At 34.1% G+C, this 13,210-nt stretch overlaps 1 long non-coding RNA gene across 1 annotated transcript in view; it reads left to right on the top strand.

Annotated features, from left to right (window-relative positions):
- The first annotated feature begins 1,684 nt into the window (after window positions 1–1,684).
- LOC116183654 (uncharacterized) overlaps window positions 1,685–13,210 on the top strand; it is a 34,263-nt gene continuing 22,737 nt past the window's right edge. Inside the window, exon 1 of the long non-coding RNA XR_014954287.1 lies at window positions 1,685–3,216. This is a non-coding gene — a long non-coding RNA (uncharacterized LOC116183654). The remainder of the gene's footprint in view (window positions 3,217–13,210) is intronic.

Genomic DNA, 13,210 nt, shown 5'->3' with positions numbered 1-13,210 from the left:
ATATCGTGACTTTTAATTATTTCTATGGTTTCGTTTTGGTTTTGTTTGTGGAAAAAGTTAAAGGAACAGGCTGAAAAAGGTTTTAATGGCTCAGACAACATTCATTGAAACAAATTTTTCAATAAAAATCACTAGAAAAGATATCATTGCCCCTCTAACAATATGAAAATCTTGCAGTACAGTGCAAGATTGCTCATTGGCTCAGGTAGATAGATAAATTATACCATTTTTATAAAATATTTCTAAGACTATAAATTGTTGGGCTCTGCCTAAGCATGCTGGCACTTAGAATCCACCACTGCAATTCCATTGATACATATTAGCTAGTATTTTTGCAAGATCTTTTTAGACTGGAAGTTCTATTCATTTAAATAAATATTTTGTATAATTACACATAGGGTAGTACTATTTTATATTGATTAAAAAAAAAAAAAAGAGAGACTTCTTGAGTGGTAAATTACAAGTGAGGGCAAATTTAAAACAGTTGTCCTTGACTGCCTTCTATCTAGTGAGCGAACATAAACTTTAGTGATTTATGATAAGAGAAATAATGACTTTAATAAAGACTTGTTCAAGCTCATTTTTCAAAATATATAGTACATGTGATTATTTATTACTGATTTTTTAATGCTTCAGTTGTACCATGCAACACACATAATTTGCTTATCTCATTAAAATTTTTTCTATAGAGAGAAAATATTAGGTCATTAACCTAATATTACAAATTCTTTAAGCTAGATTAGAAGAGTGAGACTGAGATAATATCTTTGAGATCTTCTACTGAACTCTAAAATATTTCTTAGCTACTTAGTGCTTAACTGTTTAAAAGCTCTTGTCGGTGCTGCCTTGTTTGTGATAGTTTTGGAGTTTGTGTAATGATCAACAGTGAGTCAAGAGATGTAGCTTACTGGAAAATAATTTAAATCTTTTTCCCTAAAGTTTCACTAATGTCGTGGTTTTCATTTCTGTAAGGACAGAACTTATTATTAGACTCTGAAATTCTGATTTTACAAATAACCTTGTAAATTGTCTTAATTTAATACTTTTACTCTCTAGTGCATCCTTGACTTCAACTTTCCCAGAACATTTTACCCAGTTTTTTGACGTGTTAAAAACATTCACCAGCATGGAGACAGGAATGCTTCAGGGTGTATATACAGACTTAGGACCTGCAGAAATATATACTCTATGCTCCTATGCAGGATTTCTGGCATCAGTGAAATTTATCAATTCCAGCTGGTACTGCAGGATACATGTTGGGTTCATCCAGAATAGTTCCAAATATTTATTCATGACACATCATTTAAGAGACAAAGTATCCTAGGCTTCCTCAAATAGTCCTGTGTTTAGGTAATCTGTGTTTACCTGAATTCATACTTGTTTTTATAAGCAGTGAGGGGCACACTTATATGTGTGCTTGAGGTTAGTAGGATGAATCCATAAGTCAGTTTTGCAGCATGGATTGTCCTGGTAGGTAAAATGAGTGAAAAAGGCAGGTGAAGTTCACCAATAGCTGAGTCTATAGGGCTCATAGTTATACTAAAAGCTAAAGTAATCATCTTATAATGAGTGTTTCTGGATGGTTCAAATATAAGCAATTTAGAAACAGTGTGAAAAATTATTCTTTGTTAGAGAAAAAATGTCTATTTCTGTACATTTGCAAGATGCAAATGTGCAGAACTCTAGAAATAGTTTGCCATTATCATGTATTTCAGCAGTAGCCCTTTTATTTCTGACAGAGAAATATTTTGAATGCCGTTCAAAGTAAACCATGTTCCATTCCCCTTCCCTGTCAGAGTGTCAAAGATTAATGGATATGGATGATGAATCTTGATTACAAAGAAACTATGCAAGAAAATATAAAAAATCTTTTAGACTTCTTGTACTGAAGATAAATTTATCACAGCCAATCTTGTTTGGGACTGTGTGTCTTTACACAGACAGAGACATAGTTTATATTCTAAATATCTGAACATAGAAAAATGAGTTTACTACTCATGTCCAACTGATCAAAATGGCACATGAAAAAAATTAATTTTACAGATATCTCTTGTATATATTTTCAGAATTTCCAGTCCCATAAAGTTAAGCTTCCAACCAATCTTCTTCTTAAGCCATTTATTGCTTTAGACCTATCAAATATCCACATGAAAAATCTCCAAAAAGGGAAAAAGGTAAGTAGAGAAGTTTGCCAGACAGATAACTCTGTCTAGATGCTGTGACTTGACAGAAATTGAAGGAGTCAGAGCAGGAAAGTTGCTTTCCCTTAATGGTAAATATTACCCATCTATACAGAAAATAATCCTGTGAAGCCTGATTATGTACTCTATTCCAAAGTAATGAAGCAGCAAGCCTTATGGAAATAATGTCTTCACAGTACTCGGCAAGCTCATTGCCAAAGCTATTTCTATTCAATTTTCAAGCCTAGAAACACAGATACAATGCTTTTGGTATCACAGTAGTTATGCAGCCACCGATGAAAAGGATAATGTACAGTAGTTGTTTCTATTTATCCTGGCAAAATAGCATATTGGAGCTGCTGTAAATAGTATATCTCATTAGTTTTGCATTAGAAAAGGACACATTTTAAAGCTCTACATGAGAAGGTTAGTCTGAAATACTTTGAAAAATCCTGTTACACAAAGCCATGATTAAATCTTTTCCAATAAATTATTTAGGTCTTAAATAAATGGGGAAAAATTATTTTTTTAAATATGTATTTAACTTAAAGAACTGGGCACCGTTGCCTTCTGTAGAAGTAGAACTAGAAGAGGAATTATTCAGGTATGATTAGCTTATTAAAGGAAGTACAGAGTTTGGGTTTTATAATAGTACCATAATAAAGACAAGTTCTGGTATGTGTGACAATCCAGAAAGGGGATGATGTGGACTAATTGACTCAGATATATAGATAAACTTCCCAAAATAGACTGAGAGATGTTATATGCTGACACATTCAAAAACTTTAAACTTTTGTCAGCCCCTGAAATGTCTTTGCCTTTTGTTAAGAGTTAAAAAAGTGAAAAAGAAATGGAATAGAAGAGGCATTCAGGATGTTGCCTCATTGTCAAGAAGTATCCTACAGAATGCTAAATAACTCTGAATGCCTATGTTTCTTATATAACACAAATATAAATACATCACTGTTTTCCTTCTCTCAGGTCTTTCTAATCTGCTTACTATCAGCTGTGTTCATTGGTGGATGAAAAGTATATGGTAAGATTTTCATAGTAACTGTCCAAGACATTTGAACATTAAATCAAGCATCTTTCTTTCTCTGTTTTGGTCCTCTCTTGACTAAGCTATCTGGCACACGATGTGCCAATAGTGTATAATTCTTATTTCTTTTACAGTGTTAGATATATTAGTGACACATTAGATATGTTGTTATGAGAGATAGGTCAAATATGTTTTTTTTCTCTCTACAAATGTTTGTGACCACAGTGATTGGCACTTTAAAATGCAAGCTTCAGTTTACATAATTTCTGAAATATAAGAAATATTGCTGAAAAAAATAGTTTAGAGAGCAAATACATAATGATCTTAAATTAGAAGGACAAGCTGAAGTTACAATGTAAGCATCTCTTTCCCTTTTCAAATGAAAAAATAAAAATGGATAATAAGTACCTGAAGCCAGCATGTACATCAAAAGTAGGTAAATAAAATTTTTGAAACTTTTGAATTTTTTTTTTTTGGCCTTTGTAACTGATAGGTTTCAAGTTATTAAAATCACAACATAACCATTATAAAAAGAATGGCCTACGTGTTGTTATATTTGCTTACAAACTTTTTATGTTTGATTTCTTATGTTTTATTACTAGGATGGCTCTTTATCCATATAAGAACTGTTTCTAGCTCTGTGGAATGTGGAATTTTTCAATACTGGATTTTAATTTATCTTTCTTGATAGGCTCTTGATAAACCTAGAGGTGTTTTTTTATAGATGTTATCATTCATTGATTGAAACTGGTACATGTCCTCAAAGGCTGCCAAACACTGAATAAAGCTAACTATTTTTCAGAGGAGGGTCATATATATTGAACCTTTTCCTCTTGATTGCTTTGAAATTGGATTGTTCTCATAGTTACGTCTTCAGCTTATTTATGTGTATATCACTTTCTGCAGGAAGCACATTTTCAATCTTCAGAGCCAGTGTTTATCCATTAAAAGAGACATTTCAAATGCTTTTAGATTTAGTGAATATTGTGTGTTAAGAAGGACTTCACAGTGTCTGTGCTTTCACAGAAATACTCTGTAGCTGCAAGTATATATTTGAAGAGAATCTGCAGTTCCCCACTTGGATCAGAATGCAGATGTGAACATTGGAAGCACATAAAAGTGTTTAAGATTTTCACAACATTCCCAGATTCACTAGTATTCATTTAACTGTATGAAAAACATTTTGGTTGAACAAATACAAAGATAGCACCATGACAACCTGCATTTGATTCCCATTGATGAAATATGCTTTCTTGCATTAGAATTGGGACTAAAAATATATATAATTCTATCCTCTTAAATAATGTATGATAAATCATTAGGCACTAGAAATGTAGAAATAAGTTGCAACCCCTACTCATAAAAAGTGGTTTGAAGTGAAGTAGTACACACAGCTGAGAGAGAAGATACAAGATGCGGTGTCTACCTGCCATGGCCCCGGGTAGGTGGAAGGGTCCAGCCCCGTGAGCGGCACCTCAGGGGAGAATCGTCTGTCCCTGGTGGTGCTGAGCGCTGCTCGTGGGTGCGCAGCTTCAGTAACTCTGCACACTGAGAGGAGGTGAAGGGATGAGAGATGACACTTGTCTGCCAGCCCAAAGAGACTTTATTTACCCAGGTGGGGCAAGAACAAGGTGCTCTCTGAGTGGGTGCAGTGACAAAAGCCAAAGAAATCAAAGATTACAGCAACTTAAATAGGGGGTGGGTGGACAGGGGTGCAAACCTGTCTTGCCCAATGGGGATAAACCAGAGAGGGACGACACCAATTGCAACAACCTATGGTAACGTAACAGGGGTAAGCACAAGGTCAGGAGACAAATAGAAAAGCTAAACTGGGGTGATTGATACAGAACTTTCTCGAAGAAACTGGGGGTGGTTACAGGATTGACAGCCAAAAGGGTATAAACAAACTCAGATTGATGGAAGCAAATAAAGAGAAAACAGGGAGAGGTGGGAGGATTGGCAGTTAACTGAGGAGCCAAGTGGTGGGAACTTTTGGGGTAAACAACTTGGATCAAACAACTGTGAGGTGAAAAAATGGGGGAGCATGAAGGCTAACATTAATAAAACCAACTGACTAAATCAAACCACACTGCAACAACAAGATTTTCTTTCACACTCTTGTTCCAATAAGCTTCAGTTTTTTTCTTCCAAACACCTTGACTCTAATAGGTGGGTTCCTACATTTTCAGTTGTAACCCCTTCTGCTAAGGCTGACAATAACTGGGATAATTCAAGATAGTTGTGATTGTGTGTTCACAGTAAAAATGTCTGTCTTCTAGAAACTGTTTCAAGATTACAAGTTCATGATACAGTCTCTTTTTGTTCAAACAAAATGCAGTTCCACAAGTTCTGTGATACTTAATGTTGGTGTGTCAGCTACTGGGAAGACTACTGCTAGATTTGTTTGAACAGGGGATGAAAAGAAAAAAAAGAAAGGTTCAAGCACAATGTCATGGATTAGACATTACTTACATGGGCTCATACAAGGTCATGGCCAGATAGCTACAGGAACTGCCTCCACTCAGATCAAGATGATTCTCCTGAATTTAGTGTAGTTATGTTTAGGTATTTTTATGACTAGGAACAACAGAGTGATGTCTAGAACAAGAAGAAAGTGGAATAGAGTTAACCACAGTAGAGAATGAAAAAAAATCACACTATGTAAAGGAACAATTTGGAAAATTTAACATCCATAGCTGTCTTCTGAAGAAATTAGTTAAATAATTAGTCATAATTTTGGTTACTCTGGTTACTTTGATCAACATCATTGGAAAAAATGACAAATCAAGAAACATTATTTATACTGCTCAGAAAGAAGCAAGCAATGAAAAAGAGCTAAAGAATATGTTGTCAGGAAAGACTGGGCTAAGGCTTTCAAAATTGCAGGACTTTTGAGGAGGAAGTTTTGAGGGCTTTCATTTTGAGTTAAAAATTAATATATACATGAGAAAAGACTACCTCATGAAGGCAGAACTGAGTTTTTTTTAGAGTGAATGACTTTAAGTTCTGTCATTATTAAAAGCCATCAGTAAATTAATTTGATGAAGGCTTGTCTTACTTGATGTAAACAGTTTTTGTGTGAGGCGTATCAATTCCGCAAAATTATCTTTACTGTTTCTGTTTTGCTCTTGAATCTTTCCCAAGGGAAATGAAAGTATTCTAACATCTTAGCTATTACATCACACTCATTTATGAAAGATTTACCTGGTAAGTGCTCCCATATTAATTGTAGTTGCTTGCAAGTAATTCCTCTGAAACTCATAATTAATTTATCTTGTTAGCATTATGCAAGTCAATATCACTTACATCATTAAGAAGCAGCACTTTATGCTAAATCGTAAAAACCTTATAAAATGTAGTTTTATAGCCCAAAGCAAAAAAAAAAAAAAAAAAAAGGAAATCTAACCCATACTAATAACTTTGCTGTAACTAGATGCTAACAATTACTGTATGTGCATGCATTCAATTTCTTTCTGTTTTCAAATACTTGATGCCTTTAGAATAAGAATGCATGAACAAACAGTCACAAGACTGTAGCATTTGTCCCCAGGAGTGCAAGATAATAGGAGCCTTGAAATTACGGCACCAAGGTAATATCAGAGAACACAGCTCTAGACTGATCAACAAATGATCGCTGTTATGGTTGTGTAAAAAACCTGATGAAGGTACACTAACTGGCAGCACAGTGGAGCTCTCTGTAAAACAGGTGCAGCACAGCAGCTGCTGTTCCATATTCAAGTGTGCTGTACTGTTCTCTCTGATATTCTACACTGAACTGTCATACATCTTAGAGTTATTGTCATTAAAGGGAATTATTTCTTTGCATTTGATCTAAGGTTTCATTGGTTGTGCTTATCTGCGTTTGAGAAACACTTCTTATTTCTGGATGCAACTGTGGTGGCATCAATACGCTCTCCATCACAAAAGTGTCCCCTTATTCCCTTTAGTGTGAGATGGATATTTGTGTCCTGTGAAGGAGAGAGAGGAGATAAGATAGGCCCTAATATGTCAATTATTACAGCTCTTCTTCAGATGGATCAACTCAGTTTCAGGAAAACTGCGCCTCAAGGCCCTGAGCTTTGAATGGCTCATATATTTCATTGAGTTCTAATGTGTTCTTGAAATCTTTTAAGCACCTGGAAATGACAGACAAGACTTCTATTATCAGACAGTGAAACATTTTTCTAGGAAAGAACTATCTTAAATGAGAAGCTCCTCAGCTTCTCTGTTTGGAAGTTTTCTCCATTTCTAAAAGAAGAGATTAGAAAATAAATCCTGAATGGGGAAAAAAATGTATTTTAGCTCTCTATTGTGTTCATTCTAGATATGATGCTTTGGTAATAGGGAAATTGATATAGAAATTGGGATCAATGTATTCCCAAAAAACTGCTCTGCATTATGTTCATTTGTACCAAGCCAAGAATATGTATATAAGGTTTTGACTTATTTTTATTTTCATGTAATTATTTCCTGGAAGATGATACTGAAAGCACTTTCCAAGCATTTGGGCATGCCTCAAGAATATGCTAATGTAAAAAGATTAAGAAATAGAAATTTTTATTTACCAGGAACCATCTGTGTAAGAAAGGTATGTTTTAAAAAGGCAGCACATTTGCAGTTTAGAATAAAAGTTACACAAATAATGCCAGTGGCAGCTATTGCTGTTATTCTGGAAGAGAGGGTGGGGTGAGTTGACCCTGGCTGGAGGTTAGGTGCCTACCAAAGCTGCTCTATTAATTCCCTCCTCAGCTGGACAGGAGAGACAGAGAGAGAGAGAATATAACTAAAAGCTCATGGGTTGAGATAATAGCAGGCAGAAATCACTCAGCCATTATCATCACAGGAACAAAAAACTTGGAAAAGAAAATTTTATTTATTAAAATAAAATCAGAGTAGGGCAATGAGAAAGCAACCCAAATCTTTACCCCTTGTCTTTTACTCCTCCCTTCATTTTGGGCTCAGTTTCACTCCTGATTTTCTCTACACCTTCCCCCACAGCTTTGCAGGGGGATGGGGAATGAGGACCGCAGTCAGTTCATCACACATTGTCTCTGCTGCTCCTTCTTTCTTGAGAGGATGACTCCTTACACTCTTCCCCTGCTCCAGCATGGGATCCCTCCCACAGGAAACAATCCTCCATGATTTTCTAAAATGTGTCATTCCAACAGGCTGCAGTTCTTCAGTAACTGCTTCAGCATGGACCCCTTCCATGGCATGCAGTCCTTTGGGAACGACTGTTCAAGTGGGTCCTCCACAGGGTCACAGGTCCTGCCAGCAAACCTGCTAAGATGTAAGCTCCTCTGTCCACAGGGCCACCGGTCCTCTCAAAGTGCCTTCTTTGGGCATCCATCTGCTCCAGCATGGTCTTTACCATGGGCTGCAGTGAAATCTCTGCCCTGGCACCTGTAGCACCTTCCCTTCTTCCTTCTTCTCCGACCTTGATGTCTGCAGAGCTGTTTCTCTCACATACTCCCATTCTCTCTGGATACTGTCACATAACAGGTTTTTTCCCTTAACTAAATTAGCTCAGAGGTACTACCACTGGAGTTGATAGTTTCAGCAGCAGGTCTCTCTCAGAGGCCTCTAGCACTGGCAGTGTGGGACACATTGGAAGTTTCTAGAGGCTTGTCAAAGAAGCCACCTCTGCAGTCCCCATACTACCAAAACCTTGCTGGTCTCACCCAATATGGGGAAATAGGAAGGAAGAGCAACTGAATCTTGATGTTAGATATTAATTTATTTAAGCTGAGAGTTCTAGATAGACATTACTTGAAATAAAAATATTTTTGGCCTATTTGATTATTATAATGAAAAAAATATGAAAATTGTATCCAGCAATGTAGTTTTCCTAGCACAAAATTCTTCTCTTCTTTTTACTCTTCTGAGATGCAGACACCAGGGGAAAAACTTTGAAGAAATGCTATGAATGCTTCACTTTACACTTCGTGTTTTGCTAGCTGTAAATGATTAAGAGATATTAGTCTTCTTCCTAGTACAGTTTTTACTTTGGTGAATTTCAGTAAACTGAGACATAATAATGGTAACAAAAGTCTGTAGAAACCTTTCCTCCCTTTAGAAAAACTTGCTTTCAGAATTTCATCTTGACAACTATGTAATCATGTATATAAACCAGATTGGTAATGATTGTAAAGGTTCAGAAGAGAAATAGAAATCAAAATTATAAACTAAGAAGATGGCTTCTACTTGATTAGTTAAAATTGACCACCATGAAATGCATAAATAAGCATTTTTTCAATGTCATCTTAAGACTTGTTGCAATTTAGTGGTTAAGCAATACACAAAAATTAGAGATATTTCTCCCTTAAAATCAAGAGATATGTTAGTTGTATGCATAACTTCTATTAGTACTAATGGGGATTATACAATTCAATGCTGACAGAGTTATATGTTTTAATAGACATCATACTACCATTTTTAAAACATTAATAATAATAACACTTTAAAAATATTTTATTCTCTAAAAAACTTGATATCTGTCTAGTCAAAACTTCTTTTCCCTAAGCATTGTTTTTGGTTTTTTGTTTTCTTTTTATTTTAGTAATATGTTTTTACTTTGTTATTTTGTCTTTGTCACTTTTCCTATTTTTGTTTATACATTGGAATAAAATCATGTTGAAAGCAGATTTTTTGAGCTGTTTCTGTACTTTCATCATTGTTTTTCACTATCATAAATTAAAAACTTGAATTTTAAATATATATTTCTGTTATTTTAAAACTCAGAGTGTATCAAAATTTTATGGTTTTAAATAAATAATTGATTCCATTGCGACTCAGAAATTATTGTCCTAAGATTTATGCTTATATTTAATAGATACAGAAGAGTTTAACACATAGTGGGCTTACTTATATGCCACCTAGAAGAAAAGCATATTAAATTCATAGCTTGCCAAGTAGGAGAAAAAGGAGAAACAAAACAAAACCAAAACAATATGGACAGAATTAAAAAGTATTGAGTACAGGAAAGATTTTTAGTGTCTCAGACAAGATCTGTCACCTGCCATGGATTATCACTGAACAGTAAGCTTTATTCTGACATAGAGTTAAGGCTGTCATCAGTTCAAAAAAGCCTGATCATGACACTTAAAGAACAAGAGACCTTTTCTTTCACCATTTGTAGCCACTAGCTCTTTCATTTAAAGTGCCAATTGACCCAGAGCTGATACCAGTTCACTTATCTTTCAACTAAACCTTATAATAATTTTTCATTTAACTCCTTTTCCAAAACTTTCTGTGATTCCCTTACAGTGTTTCTTAATATTTTTTCCCTTTATTGTTACAATAAGCTACAAAACAGTAATTATGTCAGTGAAGACAGGATTCTGTTAGTATATGGTTAATACAGATATGATTTTAAATGGGAAGAGAAGATTGCCTTGTCTGCCCTGATAACTTTCTCCTATTTTTTCCTATTCTACATTGAGATATCACAGGAGATTAAGCATGGAATGTTGTATTTTTGTACAGGGTACTAAAAGAATTAGGAAGATACAAATGCTTAGTTGCTTGCTTGAGTTAAACAACGACATTCTTCAGTATTTAAAGGAAGCTTTTAAGAAAGATGAAGATCTGTAAACAAGGCCTATAGGCAAAGGGTAATGGGGAATAGTTCCAAACTGATAAAGATTAAATTTAAATTGGACATAAGGAATATATATATATATTTAATACAACAGGAATGATGAGGCACTGGACTGATCTGCCCAGAGAAATTGTGGATGTCCCATTACTGGAAGTATTCAAGGTCAGGTTGAATGCACCTTTGAGCAATCTGATCTATTGCAATATTTCATTTACCAAGGCTGAGGGGTTCGACTAGATGATCTTTATAATTTGTTTCCTATACAAACTATTCCATGATTCTATGAATCTATTATATTTGATTCTATGGTTTATGATTCTATAAATATAGCTCCTGTTAAATCCTTGAGTAATACATATCTGTTGTTGACTTCAGTCAAATTTACTTGACCAATTCTTTAATTTTGTACTAAATCTAAATTCAGTTCAAGTTTGGGAGTCCAACCAAAAAATGCTTACATATGTTTATTTGGGATTACTTTTAATCAGTGAATTCTTAATCCAGAAATAGATTGTCTGCCCCTTTTTAAGACATTTTTTTAAAGCCACTGCATTTTATCAGAGGAAGAAACATAGGAACTTTTAGTTTTCATAGTCCATATAAGACAAGTAGTATCAATTATTTTACTTCAATATATTGAATAAAATCACAAAGTGTGTAGTTTGAAGCCTTTTGTTTCTAAACCAGAGAGAAATGCAAATTTAGTTCTGCACAGATTGAAATATTTTTATCATATAGAGTAGCCAAGATATGATGAACATTGTTTTTTAAAGCACCCCCTAACACTACAGTATTTTTAAGTTGCTTTTTTTCTTTTTTTAATTTCCTTTTTTTTTTTTTTTTTTTTTTGTTTCTTACTATGGATTACAGCACAGTAACTAATTTAAGTAAAATAAATCCATAATTATTATTGTTCTTCTGGCTTCCATATAAAATCCAATCTGTTTCATATAAAATCTAATCTGCATATTTGTAAAAGGGAAAGCAATTTGACCTTGCAAAGAAAATAAATATCTAAATGCTCTGAGCCAAAGGTAAACACCAAAATGACAGCTCTTCAGTATTACTCAATGTAATTTATGCCTTAGCAACAGCATCACATCAAATGTCAGACAAATCACTGTCCAGTTTTAGTTCAGTAGTTGGAAGGAAATTATGCCTGAAATGCTCATATATACATATTAATCATTCATAACAAGATTTATCACTGGAAATTTATGTGTAGTACAGTTAATATTTCAGAGATAGTGTTACAGAATTCAAGTTTATTTACTACACCAAAACTGAGCTACAATTCACAAGTTTTTCCTGAATTATTCTCAAGAATTATGGTAGATCCATTTACTACAGAAAAATATTTTATGTACGTGATACTATCCAGAAACTGCCTAGTTTTCCACACATATTCTTCCTTTATTTCTTGGTGAAAAACTCATAAGTGAGACACTGTCAAGTTGCTTCCTGTCATTTAAAGTATTTCCAGATGGATTCAGTTCAGCATGCACATAATTTAGACTTACAATTTGGTTTAAATAGCAAGGCTAGCAATTGCTAAGAACACTTACAGAAAGAGGAAAAGTCTGTGAGATTTAATTTTCATGTTAGAACAGCAATTTATGTTTTTAAATCAAATTGTCTTTTTATGTGTCTGTCCTCTTTAGGATTTTAGTGTTTTGACTTTCCCTTCCTCCCCCAGTTAATATAAAAATGCACTTAAAGTAACAAGCTTAAAAATCTGCTGGGGTTTCATTAGCTCAACATTTTTGAAAGCAACGCTTTTAAGAAGGGCATGAGGCAGAGGTAGAGATGCCTATAAAAGTGTTTCAGCTTTAGATTTTTCAAGGAAAATGTTTATTTTTCAGAGCACATTTGCAGAACTATTTTTGTGATTTTTATTTAAATTATACTTTTTAATTTGACAGTTGAAATAATATACAAAACATGGTAATTATGTGACCCAGAAGGCCTTTACCTTCTGGATTATAATAATACCATAAAAGGTTAAACATTCAAGGTGGAGAGTTCATTATCTGTGGGGAAAAGAGTTATTTGTAAAAAATAAAATAATTCATTTTTTATAATATTAGTTGTTATAAACATGAGTCCTATAGTTGTACTTGCTTATATTTCCATCTGGAATTAAGTCTGTTAAATTAATATTCAAGTTATTGTTCCAGTAGCTGCTGATTTCTTTCACATTACAGCAATTCTAGATTTGTCTACATGCATTTATACATATTTAATAGAAACCTCCCCCTACCTGGCTTTTATTTTTGGTATTCTTTTCCTTGTAAGATAAAGATGAAAGAATTCATATGAGATTTTCTAACTGCCCATAAGAATTTCTGTTTACTTTGTAGAAAACTTATAAGAGAAGTCTTTACCTATAAG

The sequence above is a fragment of the Lonchura striata genome, chromosome 1, assembly GCF_050655825.1.
Source record: "Lonchura striata isolate lonStrDom1 chromosome 1, ASM5065582v1, whole genome shotgun sequence".
Lineage (NCBI taxonomy): Eukaryota > Metazoa > Chordata > Aves > Passeriformes > Estrildidae > Lonchura > Lonchura striata.
The sequence above is the reverse complement of the archived record's forward strand: the minus strand, read 5'-3'. Positions and strand labels throughout refer to the sequence as shown.